Source organism: Larus michahellis, chromosome 1 (genome assembly GCF_964199755.1).
Source record: "Larus michahellis chromosome 1, bLarMic1.1, whole genome shotgun sequence".
Classification (NCBI taxonomy): Eukaryota; Metazoa; Chordata; class Aves; order Charadriiformes; family Laridae; genus Larus; species Larus michahellis.
This window is the reverse complement of record NC_133896.1, coordinates 199207081-199233065: the sequence shown is the minus strand read 5'-3', so window position 1 is coordinate 199233065 and position 25985 is coordinate 199207081. Positions and strand designations below refer to the sequence as shown.

Sequence of the window (25985 nt, the reverse complement as noted above, 5' to 3'; positions counted from 1 at the left end):
TGTGGAAAAACAGTTTTAACCCATTTGATCAAAATTATTTCCTTTTCCTCAAGCAGAGGTCACTGTCATGTTGTCATAGTTCTCCTTGTTCCCCACTCATCAAGAGGGTCTTTCAAGTAAATAAGGCAGACAAGGACTGAATTTAAAGAAAATTGTGGCAGCCTACTCTTTGAGGCCCTCACTGTACTTTATAAAGAAGCAAAAAGATCTAAGTACTAGATTTCATATAGTACTCCATGTGTCTTGATTTCCCCAGGCATGTCTTCTCCTGCTTTGGCATTCAGGGCACCTTGAATGCTTGCAGCTGTTGTGCACAGCCCCAGTTTCCAAAAAGCTGTTGCCACCCTGGCTCTCAGGAATGGATGCACACGTGCAGTGGGGCACAGGTGCCCGTATGTCCATCCCGGGTTTCAGGGTGGCTGTGGGGAGACCTTAATTTCATCCCATAACGATCAGTTCAGATTCTGTGAGTATCACTACTAGTCAAAATTGGTCAAATGCCCATTCTCCCTGCTCCATCTCCTCTCTCTCCAGGGTCTGTGAGCCCTGGCCAAGGCAGGGCATGCTTCTATCTCCATCTCAGCTCTGTCCCTTCCCTTCCCATGGCAGCCCCTCCACGTCAGAGCAGCAGTGCTCTGCGCTGATATTGCAGGCTCCTCAGACAAGCCCACTTACTTATGCAAGTCACCCACCCGCTTGAGGTGGTAAGGATCCTACCACTGATTGCCACTTCTGAACCACCATGCTGTGCGCCTTAATAGGAAAAGAAAATTTAAAAAGTACTCTGCGCTTAGATGACATGTAAGTCTTGCTATAGTTAGCTGGTCTTATTTGTCAGGTTTGGATGAGTTATGGCATGGTATATTTGTCTCATCTTCAGATAGGGTGTTGTAGTGCCGTTAATAATGTTTGCAAACACTCTCTGCTGTTAGACAGGGCAGTAATGGAAGTGCTGTAATGAGTCTGAACTGGGCGGAAACCAGGGAATCATCAAATGATGCTCCTATTAAAGGCTCTGCAAATTCACCTGGGAAGCATCTTTGCAGGGGAATGGACTAGCTGCACATTCAGTGAAAGTTGGCCTTGTAGAGGCTGTGGTAAGATTCAAATGCATTCACATCAGTCATTCGGAATGTAGTAGTTTCAAATACCACATATTCTGCTTAGTACTGCCTTTAGCAAACAGGTAGAGGGAAAAATTAGCCTGAGGTGATGTCCAAATTTCCTTAGGCAATCAGGCCACTCATTTTGCACAGGTCTCTGTGTTTTGTGTGCGTGCGTTATCCATCATTTGCAGAGCCAGTGAGCCAGCTATTATTCTCTGGAAGAGGCAGAAGATAAAATCTGCTGTGGATTTGTGCTGTCCTGGTTCTTTCGTGTCTGACTGACTACTATCTAGGTTAATATATTATACATTCCCATGTATTATAAATATGCCTATTATAAAGGATATAGGAGGCAACAACCGTAGATAAGATTGCAAAATAGTTTTCATTACACAGTTTCCTGGATTTAGATAGCCAGAACTTTGGGAAACATCTGCCTTTCTGGGTGAGATATCCCAAACATGGCTTACGTCCAAAGATGACGACCTGATTTTAGAAGTTTTACAGATCCATTTAACAATATTTTTGAGAGTGAGGAAAGTGCAAAAGGAAATATTTGTATTTAAAGTAATTTTTTAAATGCTTCCTTGGGAAGGCGGGGATTGTATGAAACTTTAAACCTGATTGTGCTCATACAGCAGAGGGTTCAATGTGCTGCAGATTTTGGGGAAGTTATATTAATGATCATTTGAAAACCAGCTGATGTTTGTATACAGCACAAACCCCATGAGCCCTGCTGTCAATCTTCATATGGATCAGGTATGCATGCAAAGTCAGTCAGTTTTCTAATTAGCCACCTGATCCAGCGCGCTGCTCCGAGCTGTCTCAGAAAGCTTTCCAAGCGTTTCAGGGAATGCAAGGTCATGGCAAACAGACCTTCTTCTTGTAGCAGCACGAGCCCTTCTGTGCCCTCTTGGCTGGAGGGGATCGATGGCCTCAAAGTAAATAAACTTGGCTACATACAGGGAGTTCAGAGGAGCCTTTGAAGACTGGAGCCCCATCATCTCAGTGGGGATGTCACAGCCCCAGATACTACTGTAGAAAAGTCTCCAAGCAGGTGTGCTCCGTCCCCCCCAGCCCTCTCCAGCCTGCTGACGCTGCAGGCACTTGCACGGATCCGTGTAACCCCACTGCAGGGAAACTCTATTAAAGTTGCATAGCGGAGCACTCAAAGCCAAATACGTGTCAAGAATAAGGTTAAAGACACAGTTCTACTCCCCCCCCCGCCATTCCCTTCCCACCCTGTATTCATTCTGTTACTTTGCCTCACCGCAGTGCTTTTTTTTTTTTCCTGGGAAAGCACAATTAGGTTGGAGAAAGAGAGTGCCCAGGGGAAGCGGAGATGCTGCTCGTGCGAGTAGGTGCTGCGCAAGAAGCTGTGCTGTCCCCGGGGATCGCCCTGGGGATAGACGTGGAGCGGTGCCATTGCTTCTCCAGTAGCATGGTGGGGAGCTGAGCGCTCCCAGTTGTTTTTAAGGAGGAGGGAGCAGGTGGAGCTGCTGCACCTTCCAGAGAGGGCAAGGGCTGCCAGGGTGAAAGCAGACCTGGGGTGGCTGCTGTTTTGTAGGAACAGAGGCTGAGAGTGGGCAGCCAAGGGCTGGTAGCGTTACCAGAAACAAAACTGAAGGAGACGGTGTAGCGGCAGGGCCCAAAATGACATGATGGATTGCTGGGAAGGTACAGCGTACGCTGCTTTGCTAGGGGAGGTTACTCAAAATTAATTGGTGTTATGGGGTGGGGGTGCCCTGACCTGTGCTGGCAGAGTTTAGGCTGCGAAAGTCTGAAGACAAGAGGCTCCGGTGCGATGTGGGATGGGTGCCGGTGTGGTTGGAGCATGGCCAGCGTGTCTCTTCCTGAGCAGATGCAGCCTCGTCGCCTCGTGTTCCGGAGGTGGGGTGCATGTCCCGCGCCTGGGCCAAGAGACTACGTGCACACACTGTGATTATTCTATGGACTATAGTAAATACATCTCAGAAGCTGGTACAGAGGACTCACTGTTGGGCTCAGTGTATTAGTGACCACTGAGAACAGAACAGTGTCTGGCTCCTCTTTTTCTTAATACCAAGCAGGTGGAAACCTTCATAGAGCTCAGGACAGTCCTAGAGGCTGTCCCAGTGGTCGGGTGGTATTTGCATCATTCAGGGACAAGTTTTCCTGCCACTTAATTACCTTGGGTGCTTGTTTCCCATGAAACCTATGAGGGGACTGAGGCTTCCCTTAGTTGCCACTGTGGATGTGCTGGCATGTCCCCACCACGCAGCGAGTCCCTCAGGTAGTAGAGCTGCATTAGCGGGGCACCGCACTAGTAAGGAATAAGCTATTAAGTAATAAGCTTCTAAGTCTCTCAGGAGATTCCAGAAGTAGCTTATGAACAGCTAACCTCAAGATCTCTGCATCACACTTGGTGTGTTTTAAACCTGCCTTACGTCTCTTCTGATGCTTTGTGTGCCAGTTCACCAGCCGTCTTTCTCCCGACCACTTATTGTCAGGCAGCAAGATGCAGAGAGCTGTGTGCGACCCGAAGACTTGCTTCAGGAGCAGCAGCTAGGGTAATGCAGGTCACATCAGCTTTGTTTCTTCCCTTCGCACAAGGTGCGTGCTGCCTTTCTGGGCCAAATGAGGGAAATTTGCTGCAGGGAAGCACCCTGGTGCAGGTGGCTGCTGACAGTTTTGAACTCTTTAAGCAGCGCCTGCTTTTTCCATCAATGCTAACAATTGTGCTGCTAAAAACTATAGGAAGTTAAACTCTGCAGACGTCTTTTCAGCATCTGTTTCATATCATACAGATCCCGTAGCAGTATGGGATACTCAGTACCGGCTCCAGCGGAACTTATCTTCTGCTTCAGATAGATACACTCTGAAGGTGTTTCCTTTCGGAAGCCCTTGCTAGAGGAAGAGGCATTGCTTACTCGCAACGAGGCCAGTTAGCCTGAAGCAATCCACCTGGCTGCAGAAACAAGTTCTGCGTGATGCTACTTTTGCTTCCTCCAAATATTTGGTGTAAAGTTGAAGCATCTAGTGAGGCTCTAGCCAAAAGCTGACTGTAGTCTCTGGGGGTGTAAACCCTGGGGTAGCAAAAGAGATGCTTTTTGCCTTTCTTTGAAGAATTTATATCCTTGTTTTAAAAATAACATCAACAACTGAAGAAGGTGCAGGAAGGACCCATGGAAATAAGGGAAGTAAGAAAATACAGTGACAGGCATTGAACACCTCAAAGAAAGCCTAAGGGGTGACTTGATGTCATGTATAAACTTGGCCATAAGGGGATAGTGACAGTAAAGGACTAGCGAAGAAAGACTTGTCAAGGACTAATAGTTGAAAGCGGATACCATTGAAATTCCAACTGGAAGTAAGTCACCACTTCTACGGCTCAATAAAGGGGCTAATGAATGTAATTTAATAACTCGTGATAGACAGAGGTCAGACCAGATAATTGGTTCGTTCCTCTGGGCTTAACTTCTATGAATTCAAGAACTGATGTACCTTCTGCAGTTTCATCAAGGAAAAAATATGTACTAACTAGCAGACACGGTTCCTCTACTCTGAACCAATTTGAAAATGTTTTCTACGACCTAGAATGCAGTTTCAGAGTATTAGAAGTTCAGAGGCATTTTTGCTTCACTTTCTTCTTTTTTGTAAAGTTGTTCTGAGATCAATTATCTTTGAATTATTACTGTGTGCAATTTGGCAAGTATGCATGATTTTAAATAGATTTAAGAAAATCTTTCGAAAATAATATGGATGAAGAATCCACTAAAAAACTAATGTTTCTGAACTGAACAGCATTTTTGCCCTTTGGGAAATTAAACAAATTATTTTGCTTTCAGACTGGTAGAAATTAGGAGTAATTAAATTGAAGTCAACTGAGTGACATTTGTCAGACTGGATATAAGCAAGTTTATATTGCAGTCCACTGGCAAGGAACCTTGTAAAATGTGCTCCTTGTGGGTTTTCTGGTTTCAGCTGTTTATTAGGACTGCTTGAATTATTCATGGTGTATAAATTATCTGATAAAGTTGAATCTTTTTTCTGTCGGTGAAGAGTTTGCAGACTGCCTCTGAATGCTGGAAATGAAGTATTTTCAGCCGCTGGGTGTTTGTGGAGTTCACTTTGATGATCTGCATTTTGCTACCTGTGGGCTGGTAGCCAGTGGGTCATGTTCATCATGTGCTATTGTCCCAGCTTGGCTGAGGCACTGACAGCTCTCAAGCGGGTGAATATACAGATACAGTGGATGGAAGTCCCTTCAGGAAGTGATGGAGAGGGAGCAGGGTCCTCCATGTTGGTGTATGCAAGACCTGTAGGGTCAGCTCTGTCTCAAGCCCCTGCAGTCAGGCAGTTCTTGGGCTGGACCAGGGCCTCCCACCCATCCTTTGTCCCCTCCATCCCGAACAAAGCCAGTTTATCCACTCTGGAGCCTTTACCCCGCAGTATCCATCATGTGGAGTCATGGTCATGCTGCATCATGGGCCCCGCTGCTTGTCCTCTGCCCTGTGACCTGCCCGCTACTCAGTGCCTGAGCTCGTCCATAGGGGTTCCCACTGCGGGAAAGCAAAATGCAAGGCCCCTCGTGAATGTTTTTTTTCTTCTTGTGTGCATATACTCACGTGCATTTGCATATATGCACATATATTCATATGCACATGTATGTATTCATTCATATGCACACGTATGTATTCAGAAGGAGTAATGAGTAAGCAAAGTCTGGGAGGGGAGGAAAAGTTTCTGCTGCGTGGCTCTCCTTGTGAATTTTCTTCTAGCGTGAGGTGGAGAAAATGTGTGAGAAGAGCGTGCAATCATCAATATGTACTCAGGGAACTAGCATTGCCTGGTGTGTTTGAAGTAGAATATTGATAAAAATGTGGTTTTAATTGTTTGGAATGGTTACACTGAAGCACCACCCTTCGTGTTTCCTTTGCATTTAGCCTCTGTCAAGCTGTTCTTAGAATAGCCTCGGACTTGGAACGTCTGAATTTAATTACTGTTAACACTAGAGATATTTAGTCCCATTTGAGGGAGGGAAAAACCCCAGAAACTTTTGGGAGCAGAGGTAGCTTGTAAAGATAGCAGCATTGAGAAGTTTGTTAGCTGGTTTGTAGTAATTAAGCTTATTTCCATAGCAACATTATCTGTTCAGCTCCAGAATTTTGAGATTTTTGTGTGCCCAGTAATTAGAACTAATACCCTAATTTTAGCAGAGATATCACATTTGTATTTGGCGAGAGTCTTGTAACTAAGCACACTGATTGGAGAGTGAAATAACGTTCCATTTTCCTTGATTTTTCTTTCTTGGATCACTTCAGACCGCTTAACTAGCTAAAAGCAAATCACTGCAGTCTGTTTTTTCAGTACATAAGGCTGGGTTTGCCATTTGGGAGAATAGATGCATATATATACACGTATATATATATAAAATGTACTTATTTATAAATATAAAAGCTTGCCTATCTGTGCAATCTTTGGCAAAACACAAAGGCAGAGCCAAAGTACAGCAATTCAGAATGCCCATACAGTCCTCATCTAAATTGCTCCAATTTGACACAGTGATGGCCTCTCTCTCTGATGAGGTATTTGCGTGGGTTATCGCTGAGCCTAGGAAGGGAGGGCATCCCGCTTGCTTACAGGCCTTTCCAGCCATGTGGTCGTGCAGTTGGGGTATGCAGGGAAGGAAGTCCCCCATCCCATCTTGGTCTCACTCCCCACCTGCGCTTCTTGGCTTCCCTGGAACTTCCCATTACCCTTCCTAGAGCCCAACCTGCCCTTCGCAGGAGACATTTTGCTGAGCTTCCCCATGATTAAACACCTGATGAGATGCACAGCAAACAGGGAGGGTTGTGGCAGTGCGCAGGGGGATGTTTGTGAGCCCCGCAGAAGTCCCCAGATGCTGGCAGGTAGCACCCAGGGGTTGGGGAGGAGGGGTGCCTACCCCTTAGCTCCCCACTGCCATTTCTTTAGGGCTGAGGACTGTGATCTTTTCCAGCCATCCTTTTAATAACAAAATAGAAAGACTACAGGAAAGCTGTGGCACCAGGCTGCTATATTTCCATTGAATTTGGTGCAATGACTCTGGTTTATATAATTTGGCCCCGTATTACCAGACTCTGCCTATTTCTTATAATCAGCCTGGCAGTATATACCGTCTCATAAATATATACACGTTTGCATTTCAAATTAAAACATTAAGGTTTCTCCTCACTGATGTTGTCTATGAAAAGAGTTATGAAAAACCAAGCAGCCTCAGTAGGAGAACTTGGGTTTTCGTGGATTTGTGTCCTCCATCCCCTAATACCTTTCAACTGCCTCAGCACGTTGTGCTTGATCTGTGTTCCCAGCCTCGTGGGCAAATGTCAGCCCAGGCTGCGGCTATTTTGAGTTAGGTTTGCAGGGACAGGCAGCAGGCTGCTGCCTCCCAGGACAGGCAAAATGCTCCTCTCTATCTTCTGTACCCAGCTTCTAATTTTCATAAAACTTGTCAGGACTTCCGTCTCCGAGACCTCTGTCTTCCCTTTTCCCCAGCTGCCAAATTTGCCTAAAACTAGCCAACAGGTTCAAAGGTTATTAAGGAAGGACTGACAAATGTATATACAATGTGATCATGTAAGCCTCAATTTCCTTAGACTCAGGCTAAAAAACCAAGTCTGCAGTGTTTTGGCAATAAATCCCTGTGTCTAGGCAGAGTTCATAATGACTTGTTAGATCATCTACCTACTGGGTCAACATGGTTTGGGTTTTTTGTTTAAAGATTTTTTTCCCCTATATTCAATTTCTTTTTTCAATTCACTCTTTAAAATAAGGCTAATGTTGGAAATGCAGCCTTTTGAGTGGCACAGCAGGTTCAGCATATGCAGTGGATATAAGTGGAAAATAGCATCAAAAGACTTGTTCCTGTTGCTAATGAGTTCTGAAGGTAAGAGAACAGTTAATGTATTCATAACAGACTTATACTCAAAGATTTGTAAATAATTTATGGCTTTCCGTGAGTGGGAAGCCAACTACCATAAAGCTTGGACCCAAATAGAAAATAATTTTGTATCAGCAAAGGACTTTGGATTTTGCAGATGCAGCAATTCATCTGTAATCCCCCTGGCAGGGAAAAAAATTATTTGGTAGACTTACCATCAAATATCTGGGGACTTATAATTTAGTCTTTGTGGCCTCCTGGGGTTCTATCACAATTTGGCATCTACTTCCCCCTAAGGAAAATGAAACTCCTTGCAGTATGACCAGTATTTTGCTAACTTGTGTTTATCTGCAAAAATTCTATTATATATCTAAATTAAAGACAGTGGAGAAATATACTGTTGGCGTATGAACCCCCTGCCAGTGATGGATTTGTGTGTAAATTGGCAGATAGTAACTATTCTTGGGAAATACTAGTGAAATAGGCAGACATACTTTGCATGTGAATCATGGTGGCCTTTGGGAGTCTGGAACACTGATTTCTTTTACCACGGATTTAAATGGCTGAACTACTGTATAAGTATGAAAAATTATGCGCAAATGCTTTTTTTTGTAAGACTGCAAGTAAAAAGCACAACGGCTGCTCAACAATAGGCAGTGGCAAAGGGGACAGCTTGTAGGCTGGAGCCAGAGGAATTGCCTTTGTTCCCAGTTGAGCTGTTTTTATAATGGTAAAATAAAGGTGTGAGCAACACACTGCTGTAACCAAGACCTATTCCAAAGTCTGAGTCCACAGCCTTTCTAGTTACAATGAAGTGGCATTGCTTATGCTCCACAAGAAGAAAACGACTGGAATCTTTGCCCCTTTGCTTTGGCTCAAATTGGACAATTTTAGCTCTTAAGAAGGGAAGTGGACAGAAGGTGGTCACGGCGGTGAGAGGCAAGAAGTGCTGGTTGCCTTTTCCATCCTTAGTAAGCTTGTGTGAGGACACAGAAGCTCTGCAGTCAATTCAGCCAAACTGTCTTCACTTGGGGAAGTTTTCCTGCCTGCTGGGGGCCATGCGCTTGGGGGAGGCAGAGGGTTTGAAGCCTCTTGCTAACAGCCAAGCTATGATCTCTTTCTTTAAAACTTATTTTGGGCTTTTGTACGCATATTTTGGGCCCATAACTCACTGGATACTGCATTTATCTACAGCACCTGTGAAACTATGAAATTCAAACCCTTACATTGCAGAAGTTAATCTTTTTCCTTACTTTTCCTCATTATTGTTCTCAATTTTAGTAAGCGATAGAGAGGCCTTTTTAAATTTTTTTATTCCTTTGGGTTTTTTTATTATAATCCTTTGGGTTTTGAGGACATTGGTTGGGTTAATAGTTGGAGGTACATTTTAATGAAGTGTGAGTCAATGTCCCTTGGCCCCAGGAAGGGCGTCAGTATGGAGGAATAAGAGATCTCTTTCCACTGACCTCACAGTTTGATAAGGCCATTATTTATGTGAGTATGGTAGAATAAGCAAATGAATCCTATAGATTTGTTCAGTCCTCTCTTCAGTGACAACTTGAGATCTAGAACAGGTGCCTATCACTGCCAATAAGCATAATTTGAAACCCTCAATTTCAAGAAGATTTTATGAACAATTTGTGGGCATTTTCTGATTCACAGCAAACATGAAATCGCTGTTTTAAAATTTCTGCTTTCCTAGGAGACTGTATCCAAAGAACTTTTTTTCAAGCCCTAGTGCCCCAAGCAGCAACACATAACTTGCTGAAATGAAAGAACAGCTGAAAATATATATATATTTATAGTTTCAGCTATTACAAAAGAAGTGGGTCAAAATGTGCTATTTTACCCATGAAACATAGTACTTTTTCGCCTTCGTGATTAAGATAAATCACCTTGGCTATCTGACTGTGATAACTGTATGTTAGGACTGACATTTAGGTACAAACCGGTGGGAATCAGGTCTGCTGCATACAGATGAGGAGGCCCTAACACACAGGCATGTCTTTGGCTTCTCTTCATGTGATTCTTACACCTCATGCATGAAAAAGAGAATTGTGGAAGGGTTTTTAAAGGCTGCAGTATGTTGTGGGATTTATTGCAAGGAGTAGCGAGAACTGGCAAGCCAAAGAAGTGCCCTGTCATATTTTGTCTGATAAAGGGATTTGTATGGCCTTCTGCTGCAAAAGATAGGACAAGTGGAGTAGTGTTTCTGACTTAATGAATAGTGCATAGTAGTAAATATGAAAAAGAAGAGGCAGCAGTGTATAGTGTCTTTATTTTACACTCCCTCCCCCCCCCCCTTTTTCCTTTAAAATTTACAGGTAGGACATCATAATCTGTAGTGCAAAATCAAACAAGAACGCTTCCGATTAAGTGGTGGAGAATGCGGGCATTAGTTTTGCTAAATATGTTTAGGAGACATTTTTCCCATTCTGTGTGCACTGTGATCCAGTGGACTGAGGAGTTAAGTTCCCCTGTTAGATGGGAAGGATGAAGCATTAGGGACGGTGAATGTATCTGGCCTAAAACTAAGGAACTACTGGGAACTGTGAGAGGCATTTCTTTGGTGATTTAATGGAAGACTAGTGACTGGCATTACCTTCTGGTGACAGGAACAGGATGGGGAACACCTAGATCAGAGCTCAAAGCGAAGAGCAGGCTGCCTTAGGGAGGCTGTCACCTAGAAAGAGAAGCTGGCCCCGAAACTGGGGGCAACTTACACTGGTAGCCATGGGTGCACATGAAAGCTTTGCTTTGGTTTTTTTCCCAAAAAAATTCTTGGGTAAATCCTTTCATTTTGAAAGGCTGTCCTGCATTGCTGCAAGGGAACATACCACTAGACAGGACCAAGTGTGTTCACAGGAAACCACACGGTAGGCAGAAGTGTTTGCAAGCATCTGCTTCTGTCTTAGAAGAGATTAGAGGCATCAACAGTGTGTGCTGGTTGAATGACTGCTACAAAGGGAACAAAGGGAAACTTATTGGGATCTGCAGGAAGACTGATAGCAGGAAACCTTGATACCTGCTAAAGACAGGGTTGTGGTCTGATCGGGAACATTTAAACTTCATAGCACGTGGCAGCTGTGTTATGGCTTAAATACTGTCCTTCTGGTCACCCAAATTAAGCACCTGAATTAGGAGTGTGTTGTTGCTTATTGTTGTTGAGGATTTACCTGATCCTCTTTCTGTTTATTTTAGTTTCTAATATCTCATATACAACACTATCTGGCAGCTCTTTCATTGCAGTTCATTGCTATATCATTGACTCATTGTCCATGGAAAAGTGAAAGGGAGATAAATTGCAATGTCAGTTCCGTGCTTTTGATCCTGTGTGGGCTCTGAATGCTTGACATGACCATGACCTGCTTCAGACACCACTGAAATATGGACACCAAGCAAATGTGTAATGGTGTGCAGGTGCACTTGTCAGGGTTGAGACTGCAAGTGAAAAACACCTCATGAGTTTGAAATTCCAGGAAGCCTTTAGCTAAGCAGTATGTCAATAACTCTCTGTTAGCATTTGTTTATCATAGAATCATAGAATGGTTAGAGTTGGAAGGACCCTTAAAGATCATCTAGTTCCAACCCCCTGCCATGGGCAGGGACACCTCCCACTAGACCAGGTTGCTCAAAGCCCCATCCAGCCTGGCCTTGAACACTTCCAGGGATGGGGCATCCACAGCTTCCCTGGGCAACCTGTTCCAGTGCCTCAACACCCTCACAGGAAAGAATTTCTTCCTAATATCTTTTCTAAATTTCCCCTCTTTCAGTTTAAAACTGTTACCCCTTTTCCTATGGCTACCCTCCCTGATAAACAGTCCCTCCCCATCTTTCCTGTAGGCCCCCTTTAGGTACTGAAAGGCTGCTATAAGGTCTCCCTGGAGCCTTCTCTTCTCCAGGCTGAACAACCCTTTATGGAAGGAGATCATCTCCCAACACTTTTAAAAAGCTAAGGAAAGAATTTTCAGACCAAAAAAATACTCACTTGTGGTCATTTAAATGACCACACAAGATGGCTGTTCAGATAACAGCTTGGCTCGTTTAGTTTTAGAAGTATTACACAACAAAATAGTTGGACTAACCCGGGAAGGGTAGGCTAGAGGACAAGGAGGTTTGTCTCCAGTTTATTAGAAAATTGTGTGTTCAGTAGTGGAAACAAATATTACAGATAAAACTCTGGTCATTGCTATGGTTATTACTTCACAGCAATTACACTGATATTTATAAAATCAGTAATGGAGATGGAAAGGAACATCTACTGCCCAGATATACTCAAATAAGATCTAAATTGCTGTGAAATAGTTTTTTAATGCTTTTATAAAAAGCAGTAGTGCTTAGTAAAATCAGTCAAATCCTTTAGAGGAATTAAAGTGCTGACAGACTAATACTGATCCTTCTAATTATTGAATAAATTAGCATAAAGGAAATAAATGATGCATTCCTGGATTTACAACCAAAGGTTATTTTATCAGAATGATAATTTCTTGAATTGGCTTTTTTCTGAATATTGAGATGTGATTTTTTTTCAGCTGGCAGTAAAAAAGATCCATAGAAATGAAAACACATATTTTAAAAAGTATACTATATAGAAGTAATTTTCTTCTATTTTACCAATCATACGGAGTTGGTCACGGGCTTTGTAGGTTGCCTTTTCTCTCTGCTTGCATTAATTGTACAGCTGGAACTTAGCCCTCTTGATAGAAGCTTGCTCTTTGATTCAATAAATATATTTACTTTCAAGTAATTTATGAAGACAAGTGCGTTTACCAAAGTTTTAAAACGTTTGCCTTTTCAGACTCACATCATGATATCGTTTGGATTAATAGTGTACCCGCATTCCAGAATTCACATCTTTTCCAATAAAAATATATGAAGTCATGTTGACAATACTGGGTGCAAGAGTATTCTGTGAAACTATTCCAGAGAAGAAATTATAAATTAGATGTGATAATTTATTTTTTTTTCCAGTTTGCTATTTTGTCTACTGCCTTGCTTGCTGTTTTGTTAGGTAGGTGGGTTTTGTAGGGGCTGACCCCAGTATGAGAAGGGATGTGCACAGAGAGCCAGAACAACAAGCTGGCTTTGGTAGTCAGACCATAAAAGTCTCATGAATTTCAGATGTTTTTAGACTTCAACCATGTGCTGAAAGAGGGAGGGGAGATGAAAATAGATGAATGTTATCGGACTTGCCATTAGGTTCAGAGGACTCATATTGAATTAATTTGAAGTCCGCGCACCAATCAGTCCTCGGTTTGGATGACTGGCACTGTGTTGTAAATAGCAGGAAAAACTGCTGAGCATATTGTCTAACCTTTCCTTGTAACGGCAGCATCAATCACTCTGTGATTAACATGCTCACAGCCTCTTTTTTCATCTTCTGCCATAGTATCTCTTCCAGTAAAAGAATGGATTAACAGCTGAGCACTTGAGGAAAAGAAAGGAGTCTTCTCTGAAGGAAACTATATGGAAGTCCATAGAAAAGCATAATTTATCATGTGTCACTTGGAATAATGAAGCACAGAGAGATACCCTCCTCATCCTGCAGAATCAATAGTTTTTTAAATATAAATGGAAATATATAACTGAGAAAGAGGATCATTTGTCCATTGAATACCTATAACCAAATTATATAGTAACTTTGATTTATAAATGCATTTTTTTCTGGATGGGGAGAGATCAGTCTAATCACATTAGACATTTCTCATTTTCACAGCCAAAATCTCATTCTTCCAGGATATCAGTCAGACGCTTGCCTCCTCTCACCCATGTCTTGAGTATGAATAGTTATCTAGGAAGGTTCAGGAACAGTATGTAGCAAAGGAATTCAACTGCAAATAAGATAAAGCAAAGAGAGGAAAAACTTTGCCTGCATACTAAAATGTAACTTTCTGTATGTTAAGTTTGCAGAACACCCTCTTGAAGAAGCAGTCAATTTACATTACTGCTTATACTCTAAAAAGTAAAGAATAGTGTACATAATACGTAGCAGTGTAAGGGGTGTTTTTTTCCTGTACTGTCAGAATACTTTATTAGTAATTAATATGTTTTTTTCTCAGTACTGTCCTAGGAGAGGTTATACAATAATTTCCATTTCTAAAGTATGTGTAAATTTCTCATCAAAGCACTTCAGAGAAACAGGAAAGTGTCATTAACTTACGCCCTCTCCAGCACACAGCACTTCAGCTGGCAAGAGGTCACTATCCCAAAGATTGCGTCCTTTAGGGTTTTGGAGTCACTAACCCTCTGAGCTGAAAACTTCATTTTCTTTGACTTCTAAGACCCAGGAGTTCATCCTGCCATAAGAAGTGCTGCATCCACGTTTGAAAGTTGCTCACAGTGTTTTGGTTCTCATAGCACTGTAATGCACAGGCCCAAAGCTTGTGCTGAATTGCAAGCAGCAACTCAGGCAATAAAATGGATAGAAAATCTTTGGTAAGTTAGTTCAAATGTAATCTAGACTGGTGCTTGTGTGAAAATAATGAACTGGCATTTTTATAAATATTCTGTAATTTGAAAGACTTCCCTATTAACCTAGAGTGAAATGTTATTTTTTTTTTCCATTTTGATATCTTTTCAAGGCTTCTGATGAACAGAGAGAAAGAGCCTTCCCCAAGGAGCATCTTCAGCAGAAACCAAATAGTAAGTAATACAGTAGGCGTGAAAGGTACACCTTGCAGACAGCTACTCGATTCAATGCCCTTAATAACCTGCTCTAACTTGGTCTGTCCTGAATTGGTCAGGCAGTTGGACTGGATGATTGTTGTAGGTACTGTCCAACAAAAATAGTTATACTATTCTATTCTATTCTATTCTATTCTATTCTATTCTATTCTGATAGATGCCTCCAGAAATTACACTCACTTGTAACTGGGAAGTAGCACGTGATACCCAGTTTATGTACAGCTCCCTGCTCTGTGCTTGGATTTGCACTGGTGGCCCAGTAATTTGTATTTCACAGCTAGCTTTTTGTCTCCTTTACTCTTTGTCAGATGTATAAACTTAAAAGAAGATCGCAAAATGAAAACATTTTCTAAACAGCTGATCTAAGTGTTCTTTATACCCGTTCAGTTGGCCTAGTTTTAGGTGCTTCATATTAGTCATTTCATAAGAAACAAGCAGCCATATTAAAAATGAAACTAGGTGCTTGTTATAAACTGATTTCTAATCCCATCCCTAATTTCCCACCAGGGAAGCCTAATCTTTCTGGAAGTCCACATGCTGAATCTTAGTGCTGGATGAGGGATTCCTGTGAATGTTAATTCTAACTTCATAATCAGAAAGTCTCTGTTCAGGGTCTTTGTTCTACTTCTGAAAGAGCTGGACTAGACATTCCACATGAGTTTTACCTCCCCTGTCTTCGGGGACTTCCTTTGGGCTGTGAATGTTTTGTGGGAAATAACTGGTCAATAGACTTGTACAACAGACTTATCACCTAAAATGCAGAAGAGAAGTCATTAATTAGATTTTTTTGAAACTTGACTGTGAAAGTTTGTCCTACTTTGTGACTGACATTTTATGCAAATTATTTAAAATACTTGTGTATTAATTAGAAGATGTATATATTATCATATTTGTTATGTTCTTTGGCAATACATGTTCTGAGCAATACAAAAAGGGTCGTAACTTGGCAAATTGTCTGTGTACTCAAAGTTGGCAAGGTCACTGGGGAATTTCAGAATTTCAGAGTAGGTGTTGGGATTGTTCACTTTCTAATGGGAAAGGGCTGTACTCGTTGATAAAATATGCCCAAACTCCTGGTACAGGTGAGAAGGATATGGTAGGCCTGAAGCCTATTTCCTGATAAGAATAAGGGTTGTAGTTTATGGGGTGCATCTTGTCTTCTCACTTTCCCTGTCTGGCTGTTGGTTTCCAGCCATGATCTGACATGGAGACAGGTAAAGAGATGATGCCTGGCTCATCAGCAACCACAGCGAGTGTCTGTCATCTTCCATAGCTCAGCTGCATGTACAGAAGTTCAGTTTGAGAGTGGGTATAATACAGCAGAGCTGTTTAGTATAGTTTGATGCAGCATAATCCTTGTATCCCGCTTGGGATACACTCTTGATGCATGGACAACTACAAGGGTGAAAAACTGGCTGGTTTGTTGGGCCCACAGACTGGTAATTAATGGATCGCGCTCTACCTGCAAGCCAGTTACGAGCTGAATTCCCCAGACGTCTGGGTGGGGACATATCCTGTTTAATACTTTTATCAGTGACATGGAGAAGGAGACGTGATGTCTCCCCATCAAATCAGTGGATGACACAAAACTGGGGGGAAGCAGGGGATTTGCTGGAGGGCAGGGCTGTCATCCAGAAGGACCTGGACAGGCTTGGAGGAATGGGTCAACAGAAACCTCATGAAACTAAATGAGGACAAATGCGAAGCCCAGTGCTGGTAATGGAGTAATCCTCTGCATCAGTACAGGCTGGTGAGCACCTATGCAGAAAATGTCCTGGGAGTTTGGTGAGCAGTGAGTTGGGCATGAGCCAGCAGTGTGCAAAGCCAGCAGTTGCCAAAGATGGGCAACAGCATTCTGGGCTCTATTATGAGGAGAAAAGCCAGTAGAGAGAGGGACGTGATTATCCCCTCTACTCAGCACTTGTCAGACTGCATCTAGTTATACTGCGTCCAGTTTTGGACCTCCCAGTACAGCACAAATTTTTGATGTTTGAAGGAGTTATCAAAGGCCTCTGAGATGGTGAGGGCTAGAGCATTTCTTATGTGGGGAGGAGCTGATGGAACTGAGTTTGTTGAGCTTTAAGCACAGATGGCTTTGAGGGGGACCTGACAGCAGCCCCCAGTGCCTACAGGGTCATTGAGGAGACACAGCTGGGCTCTTCACAGTGGTCCATGGCAGGTGGACAAGAGACGATGTGCATGACATGAAACAAGAGAGGTTCAGACTGGATATAAGGAGAACGGGAAATCGTCCCACAAGGACAGTGAAAACTGTTCAGTCTCTCTGTCCTTGGAGGTTTTCGGGACAAAGCCCTGAGCAACCTGGTCCTGAATTCAGTGTTGACTCTGGACTAAAGACTTCCTGAGGTCCCCTCCAGCCTGAAAGGGTCAATAATTCTATGACAATGGGCCTCTAAATGAACCAAAAAGATGCTGAAGGTGGAGTCCTTGAAGAAAAGGGAAGGAGGAAGCGCTAACTTATATCTGCAAGGAAGATGCTTTTTATCCCTGCAGTCATCATGTCGTCTTTTTTTTTTTTTGAAAATTCAAATTATAGATGAGGTTTTGCACATTTAGGAGATGATTGCTTTCCAGTTTTGATAATTATTTTATATACTAATTCTTCCAGTCATTAGACATAAATTGCAGTACTTTGCAAACAGAAGATCTGATTTATTGTCTGACCTGACTAGTAATGAAGCGTTTTGACAGTATCTGGGCTAATTCCCTGCTGTGTAAGCATATGTAGCTTCTTTGAAGTGAACGGCACTACATGCAATTGTACTAGTGGCAAGTTTGGCCCATTTTTATTAAAATACAACAAATAGGTTTTGTGATCGTTAATTATTTAAATGTTCAGACAAGGACTTGCTGATGAGCAATTATAAGAAAATCTTTCCTCTGACACAAGAAATGTCAGATATTGCTAAGAAAACCAAATGAATGTGATCTTCAAAGCTAAACATGTTGAACACAAAGGGCGTCTATTCAATAGGTACAACACACAGATGAACACACAATCCTACATCAACTCCAGTGCTGTTAAATCACAAAAGCTTTAAGAGGCCTTTTCCCATCTGTGTTCCAAAAACTATAAACAACAAGATCATAATTCGATTTTTGAGTGACATCATAGAGCAGGATAGAAATATTTTACATGTTATTGTCTTTAGGACCTTCTCTGTTCTGACATTTTCTTTGGATATTCTTTCCCACTTTAATTACACAAGTGAAAATCCTTTCAGGATAGATTCAGTTTATAAAACCAAAAGCTGTGTATGAGGAGAAGGCAGTGGAGCCTAAAAGGCTGTGGTAGTGTTTTCCTTCTCTTGGGAAGTGCCTCAATGAAAAGCTCATCTTTAGGGTCAGATTTTAACTTCTTTGGCAAGTAGATTGCTCTGTGGGTTGAGAAACTTGTTGAACGGTACTTATTGCACAAAAATAGCAGGTTGGTTCTGATTTTTGAGTTTTACGTGACATTCTGGAGGTTGCAATCTGACTTTCATATTGCTAATGATCCTGCTTTAAAATCAGTCAATTTTGTATATGTCATTTGTATCCTCACATCTGCAAAAGCCACTGTCTTTAGCTAATCCTGTCCAAATCACATCTCCATGAGTGCACAGGAGAGGAATATCTATCTGAATTACTGCCGAACTCTGTTTCCAGTTACAGCAGCGAAACTAATTGTTGAAATGTGCGGAACGCAAAGATTACACTAGTAAATTGAACAATACCAATGAAAATTTCCAGGCACTGGAACTCAGTCACCTGTGGTGACACACTACTGGGACAGTCCTTACGCAGTTTTGCCAGAGGCCAGCCATTTTAGGGCACAGTTTAGGAACTAATCTGGAGCAGGGATACCCTCTTTCAGAAGTTCTCAGTGTATAAGTATGGCTGAGGACTGGTACCATGCCAGTTGTCCTCCTTGTTAGAGTGGTCGTGGACATAATGACAGTAATGTGTATTTGAGTTAGGAGTAGCACACTGAAAATGGGCTTTTATTGTCCATAACATTCTTAATATTGCTCCACCAGTGACCCTCTGTTTAGCTATGTCAGGAAGTTATGATATGACCAGAGCACAAAACCTTTGAAAATGTAGTTTGAAGAGGCTGTAGGTCCAGAGTGCTGCCTAACTCAATGCACTAATAGTCATTTTCTGATTGTTAGCTGGGCATATAGGTTGCCGTAATAACTTGTATATATCAGATTTTCCAGAATAAACCTCTGAAAGATATCCAGCCAACAATTTATGATCATAGAATAAGTTAAAAATCTATAGGAGGTCTATTACACATGCTGTTGTTTGTCTGCGTGCGGCTAGAGGTACCAGGACTATCCATGACTCTACTAACAAATGGCACAGATAAACTGATGTCCTCTTGAACGCATGTTTGTCTCGGATGGAGCTAGTTGTAGCAGTGCGATCACTGCCAGGGAGTGAACTAATAATTGTGCAGCGTGGGCAGTTGGTCTGGGTGCTTGTGCTCAAGCCTTGGTCTGCTCCTATTTAGCAGATTGAGGCAGCTGTTATCCCTGACAGCTGTGCTGTTGTGCCTCGTTGCATTTCATAGCCAAGCGATTGAGCGTCAGTCCCTGAAGTGTTTCCACTTCACTTTTTAAGTTTGTGTTTTGGTTTTCTTCAACAGAAATTAAAGCACTTTTTTACTTTTACAGATACGTACTCATCTCACTTAACTTTAAACCATCCAAAAGTTATGCATCTCCCCCGACCCCATCACCTAGACTTCGGGATAGTTGAGGTAAAGCATGATGCATTGCTCTGTCTTAGAGACCTATCTTAGGGCTGATTGAATCCCGTGTGGAGGTGTCTCCTGCTCTCTATTCACTATAGGGAGGGAGCTAAGGTGATTAGCTTGGACTAGACACCTAAGTTTTAGATTGCTAAAATTAGCTAAGTCCTACCCACAGCTACTACATTTATCTTCAGCTTCTCTTTTTCTATTTTGTTTTTAATTTCATGCCTCTCTACTCACCCATTTTCTATGTCTTCTGCAGTTTGTCTCTATATTCATCGTCCCACATGTACATGTAATTTCCTTTAACTTAACCATGATCTCCAATGCTGGAATGGGAAATAGGATTCTACAATACTTGTGCTCCACTCTATTTACTGAAACATTGATTTTGTTAAAGCATTTCTGTACTGAAAAAATCAATAAGGCTATATAGAAAGCAGAAGCAGTAATGTAGAGGCATCTTGCTAACTTGTAACGAAAGAGCTGATAGCCAGAGTTGAACATCATCCAGTGAAAGGGAAACCTCTGGTTTCTAGTTGAGGGCAAATGATAGTGTGATACTCTGACACCCTGTGTTACGCACCTGCCTATCAAGGGTAGCCACAGCCCAACAAGCTGCAAGAAGAAAGAGCAAGCTGTGGAGAAAATAAGGGACTGTCACCTATAAGTTGTTGGCCATAATATTTTTTGGGCCATAGTGAGTATGCAGGATCAGTCTTTTTATATGAATGTAAGTGTGAACTTCTGTTGAAATAAGTAGAAATTTGCAGACTTTTTCAGTAGAAACTGATTTTTGTGTAAGGTCCCTCTCTCCCTGCAGGAGGGAAGGACATGCTAATAATTTCATTTGATTTGTGTAACAGCCACTGATATTCAAGTGTTTCACCTGGAAAACTTGTATTGACAGAATGTGTCACTTTTCCAGATGAAACTTTATCAATTCAGGGATGAATTTCAGGTACACCTTTCTGTGATGGATAAGCAGCAAAAGAAGTTTGTTTTAGATAAAGTTTATTTAATGCTCATTTCAGACCTCATCCACTAAAGCTGCTTAACAGGAAATATCTGTTTAACTGTAAGCAGGTTGTTGAGGAAGAGAAAGACGATTCTTTGAGACTGAAGTTGCAGGTTTTCTTACTTCTTGACTATTTTCCAAATGTTATCAGCCAAAGGCAGTGCAGAAGTGCAACCACGTTTTTGTATGTTGTTTCTTACCAATGTCTTGTGTGCTTGTTGTTACAGCTTTTAAAGTGGTCCTTAAGTCATCTCACAGTGAAATGAGTCACATCATCTTTCATTCCCATGTGGTTGGAGATTGTTAGCAGGAGTAGGAGGGAACCCCATGGAGAGATTGCGGAGAGATTGTATTATGGATGCATATATATAGGCATTATAGACAGTGCATTAGAATGGCAGATACCCAGAGAAAGGCTTTATGCATTGCGAGGGTTGTGTGTTGGCGGTTGCAAATGCTGTGATAATGAGCGATCGCAGCTGTGGTGGGTTTCCAAGCAGACTCCTGGCAGTGAGTGGGTGAGTCCCCACGTGAGGCAGTGGGAGGACATGCTGATGGGAGCAGCACTGCCTGGTGCAGGGACGGGGGACTGGGTCCCCTCGGCTGCGGTGGTTCTGCATGTGCACACTGGCAAGGCTGGCAGCTAAGCCAGGGCCTGTGATGGGGTTTTCTTCCCAAAATGGGGTCTGTAGTGCCCGTGATGTCCTGTCCTCCTGCAAATGGCTGAGCTCAACAAACTTCAGCAAACCTGGCAGAACACCAGGAGCCTCGTGGACTTTATTTTGTACAAAACTTTCAGGAATAGGCAGCAGGATGGAGGGAGGAGACACCATTTGTGCTCCCTGAGGCCTGAGGAGGGGGTCATCATCAGCAGGGTTATAACCAGCATCCAGAGCAGAGGGCACAAGGAATGCCCCATCTCAAGAAAAAAAAGCAGTTGAGGTTCACCCCTTTTTAGTATACCTTCAAAACCCCGGGAGAGAAGCCTGACGGGGATGGCAGCACAAGCCCCTTTGCTTGCCGGGGCATTGGTTGGTGTCTGTGGAAGACCCATTCAGTTTGTGAGCTCAGACTATGAAATAAGTGTGCCTGGGGCCCCCAGGCCAGCTTGTGTGGAGCTTCCCTGTTCCACAAAGCTCCATGTCCTCCCCTTGTCCCCAGCTGCCGTCAGAGGGATGTGGCAGGGCAGGGGCACAGCCCGGCCTCCCGACTGTGAGGCTGGGTGGCCATGGCCTGGTGGTCCATCTCCTCCTGTGGGCCATACTTGGCCATGGCCGTGGTGTCCTGCATCCTGCCACAGCACATTTGCATGTCCCAGGAATGGCAGAGGACCGGCTCAGGTGACAGGAGCAGGTCCCTCCCTGTCTTGTGCGTCTGTGTCTCCTCTCCTGCCTGGTGTCCCACTGGGCAGCCACTCCATGGAGTGGCAGGGCCTCTGCCCCATCTCAGGTGTTGGAGGGGATTTTGGTATCATATATGGCCTCCCACCCGGCTCTGGCTCACGCCAGGCATGTGTCCCCACCGTGGCCTTCAACAGGGACTGCTCAGCTCCTCATGGAGGAGCTTTTGAACCCTCACAAATGACACATCGGGGCTGAGGTAAAATGGATACCAGGGCTGCCGCTGCCATAGCCTGGGAGATGTCCGTGAGATGTCCCCGCGGCAGAGACTGGGTCCTGCGGCAAAACCCCTGGTCGATGCCTGGGACGTGCCTCTTCTGCTGGGCCCCTAATGCACCCTCTGGAATAACTCAATAAATTTAACTTTATTGAAGTGAAAATAAAATCTTTGCCTCTCTGAATGTATGAGTTTTTTCGGTAACATTGGAGGCCTAGTATTTGAAATTTGTCTTTAGTGACAGTACCTTCAGAAGCTGCAAAATAATCTGGCATCTTCTAATTGTCTTCATCTTGTTTGCTGCCCGCAGTCTGAGACAAACTCGCAAACCCAGCAATATTTTTGATCAGTGGGTCCACTGCCAATGTCAAAGTACGTTATGAACCAACAGACAAACATTTCACAGATGTAATGTGATACGACCCAAGCTTCAAGGCCAGAAATATTTAAGTGCAAAGAAAACTGATGCTTGCAGAGATACCTTAAAAATTTATCTCCTGGTACATATAATGTAATTTTTCCATCTGTTTGCTGCATAGCTAAGGAATGCAAAAGCTAGAGTATGGTAAGATTATAATCAGATTCATTTGTTTTTCAGTTACTGCTGGGTATATTTTATTTCTGAGGTTGGGACAAGATCCAGCATTTTTAGCCTGAATGTGGATAACACGGGTTACAGTTTATTCCTGAAAATGTGGGGCTGCTTATTTTTCGTATGTTTGACATTATATAATCACAGATATTGTAATTATAGGTATTCGTTCTTAGTGGTGAAATGTGGCTAGTGTAACAACATTCTTTAAATGTCTGTCTCCGTTTCAGTGAGAAATAAACACTTGGCAATATCCCCTTCTGCCATTTAATTAACTTGAATCATGTCAAATATGTGAGCTAGGAGAAGAATAGAAATTCTTAAACCCCAGAACACTTAAATAGGGCATGTGTCTGTCATGGCCCAATCCTGATATTAGTATCAGTGTTTTTGATGCTGTATCATAGGAGCTGTAGTAAAATAGGAGGAAATCCAGGAAGGAATAAGTTGGCACAGTGAGGGAGGTGTTATAATGCTGGCAAGCACATCAGCTACTCACCAGTCATTTCAGTGAGCATGACCGGACCCTGGTCGTGGCGGACCAGTGGTAGCAGCTAGAAGATATATTTGCTGCTGGATTTCTCTTCCCAACAAGGTGCATCAACAGGGATCTCTGGAACTGAAAAAAACACCTTTCCTATTCTCCAAAGTGTCTCTCAAAGTGGGGATAGAGAAGAGAGCCACAATTGCTGGTTTTCAATTTCTTTGCTGGAAAGAGTTCTTTCATTAACTTCTGAGCCAGAATTGCTTTATTATTTAAACAAAAGTGTGGAAGTACCTTATGGGTATGAACCTCATAATGTAAACAAGTTGTGAGATTGCACCGTATTTAACACCTGCAGTTCACTGTATTAATGCTCCTTATTGCTTTAGACCTTGAGCACCTGAGAAGGAGCACCTGAGCACAAGTCATAGAGGCTTGCCTTCTTGTCACATGTGTTCTGTTTGTCAGTCTGGAATCTGTTTTTTCTCCTATATCTAAATGCAGAAGCTGGGAATGGGAAGGCTAGAGAGCAGCGTTACATTAAGCAGTGAAGCTTCTTAAGAGAGTCTAGGTGAGCTTTGTGTCAGGTATGCTCTTCTGTGTGCTTCTGTCAAGGATGATGATGCTTTGCTCCAGAAAACATTAAATTATTCACCTCACTGATGCAATTTCCTGCGATATACTGTAGGATACACAGTTTGACATTTAGACAGATAATCCAAGCAATATTCTGTGGAAGATTGTCTGTAAATAGTGTAAGAAGGGTCAAGCAAAGGATATCCTCTTTAGCAAATGTGGTATGAAATGTCTAGAATAAACCGGTAGGGGGGAGCCTGGGTGTGGGTACTTTGATAGCATAGGATGTTGCTTCTGCTAAGTGTTTTCTCCATAGGCTTCGTAAATTGATACCATGAAGTACTTTGTGATCTTCTCCATCCACATATGCTTACTACATGTAGTTTTCATCTTACCCTGGGGTAGGGCCTCAAGCCAGTGCTGGAGGGAGAAGCTTTCCCTAAAGGCTGAGTAACTCAAGGCTTAGGCAGATACATCACTATTGTAATAAGCCAGGCAGAAGCAAGAAGGGGTGGTTGGTCTGAGGAGATGTTTTTGGACCTCCTGGTGGTGTCCCAGGAAGCAACCAGTGATGTTCTCTAGAGCCTGGCTCAGCCAAGGAAACAGTGGCATTTCTGGGAACAAGGAGCCCCTGCTATTGTTGGGATATTCCCAACTATTCCCCACTATATCCCCATCACCTCCGTGCCTGGTTGAGCACCTCTGTCAGTATTCCACAGCCAGAGCAGCCATCCTGCCCTTTGCTTTCTCTCTTCTTGCAAAGCCTAGTAGCCAGTTCATCCCCTTAGGAGGTCTCACCACTGGCCGCTGCATTGCTTCTCTAACATTGATGTGGTTGTCTTAGCAACGGCAAGAAGTTTAGGGCAGGGGTGAGATGTGACCTCCATTCCGTACAGCGCAGTGCAGAATTCACATAGCTATACAAACGTTTTATGATAATCATTTCCCTTCCCTCGACGTATTAGCCTGCTTTTCTTTCACCAGCTGAACCTCATTTTGTTATTTGTTGCCCGTTAGGACTGCTTCTAGGAAGGACTGACAAAACTGTTACTGAAATTGTTCACTTAAAGTTATAGATGGTGTTCAAAGCACCTGCTGTTTTGTTGAAATGTGCAGTTCAGTAGTTTTCCTAGCCTTACAGTGATTGTGGGATGCTATGCTAGCGACAGCAGCATGCAGCAACATAAGCACCACTGCTTGTACAAAATGTAATCATCAGTGTGGCATCAGAAATGAAAACCAACTGAGAAAATGTTATCTAGTGGTAGGAAAGTGCTCTGCTAATAATGAATCGCAAGTACAGGCAGAGAGCAGGCCATTATTCCTGAGAGAACTGGCAGAACAGAGACATAAGCTGCCTCTTTTGAAGAGAGAAATCTCTATGAGAAATAGGCCACACGTGCTTGTTTAGTGGAGAGAAAGAAATGAAGATAAGACCTAGTATAAGAACACAGATGGAAGGATTATTTTAAAGCAGTTTCTGACTTTTTCATAGCAAGTTTAACTCGCAGTGTCCCACACCTGCCCTTGCAACTCCTAACTCATTGCCTCCACTTGCCCTTGTCCTGCCCCTCTGGCCTGAGGGCTGGGCTGCCCCTTCGTGTCCCTGCCATTAGTAGCTTTTCTCTTGGCCTTGCCAGCATGGAGATTGCTTGCTCGGTGTCATAGCATATGTTGGAAATTTGGCTGGGGTGGCTCACTCAGTCCAGGATCACCTAAGCGTCTGTGCTCCCTGCTTCCCGGCTCTGCCAGCTCTCAGAGCCTGGTACACAGCCGGACAGATACGATAAAAGAAGTTAAAAGGGCTGCTACTGCATCTCGCTAGCAAGAGGTAATTAGCCAGTTGGGAGCCATGTGTCTGGAGAAAAATTCTGTCTGTTGTTCCAGGAGAAGCAATATTTCTTCCTGAGGGATTTTATTCTTCTGTTATTCTCCGAAGATGGTGCCTCTGATGTCTAATCATCAGCGGGAGTTGTGGAGGGACAGAGCATGGCCAGAGAAGATTAAATCTTCACGGTTTCCAGCTGCCATAATCGCTTTTTTTAGCTGCTAATATCTTGACTGAACTGTGATTTTTTTAATTTTTTTTTTAAAGACGCTCATAATTGGCTGTGTTTTGACCCTAGAAGGAGAAAAAATGCATGCAAGAGACAAGACACCGTCTGCAAATCCGTAAGCTGCAGAGGACAAGGGCACTAAGACTTGTAATGCATAGTGTCACACAGGTGTCTCAGCGTGCATTTTT

The 25985-nt window shown here is 43.0% G+C and overlaps 1 protein-coding gene across 7 annotated transcripts in view; it reads left to right on the top strand.

The window, feature by feature from the left end:
- Nucleotides 1-25985, top strand: part of MTUS2 (microtubule associated scaffold protein 2) — a 322218-nt gene that overhangs the window by 50273 nt on the left and 245960 nt on the right. For 5 of the 7 annotated variants that reach the window (XR_012584761.1, XM_074568409.1, XM_074568420.1 and 2 more), the window contains one exon: nt 14589-14649. The exons of the other annotated variants lie outside the window; for them this stretch is intronic. The gene's annotated coding sequence lies outside the window, so the exon portion shown is untranslated. The remainder of the gene's footprint in view (nt 1-14588; nt 14650-25985) is intronic. 7 annotated transcript variants of the gene reach the window in all.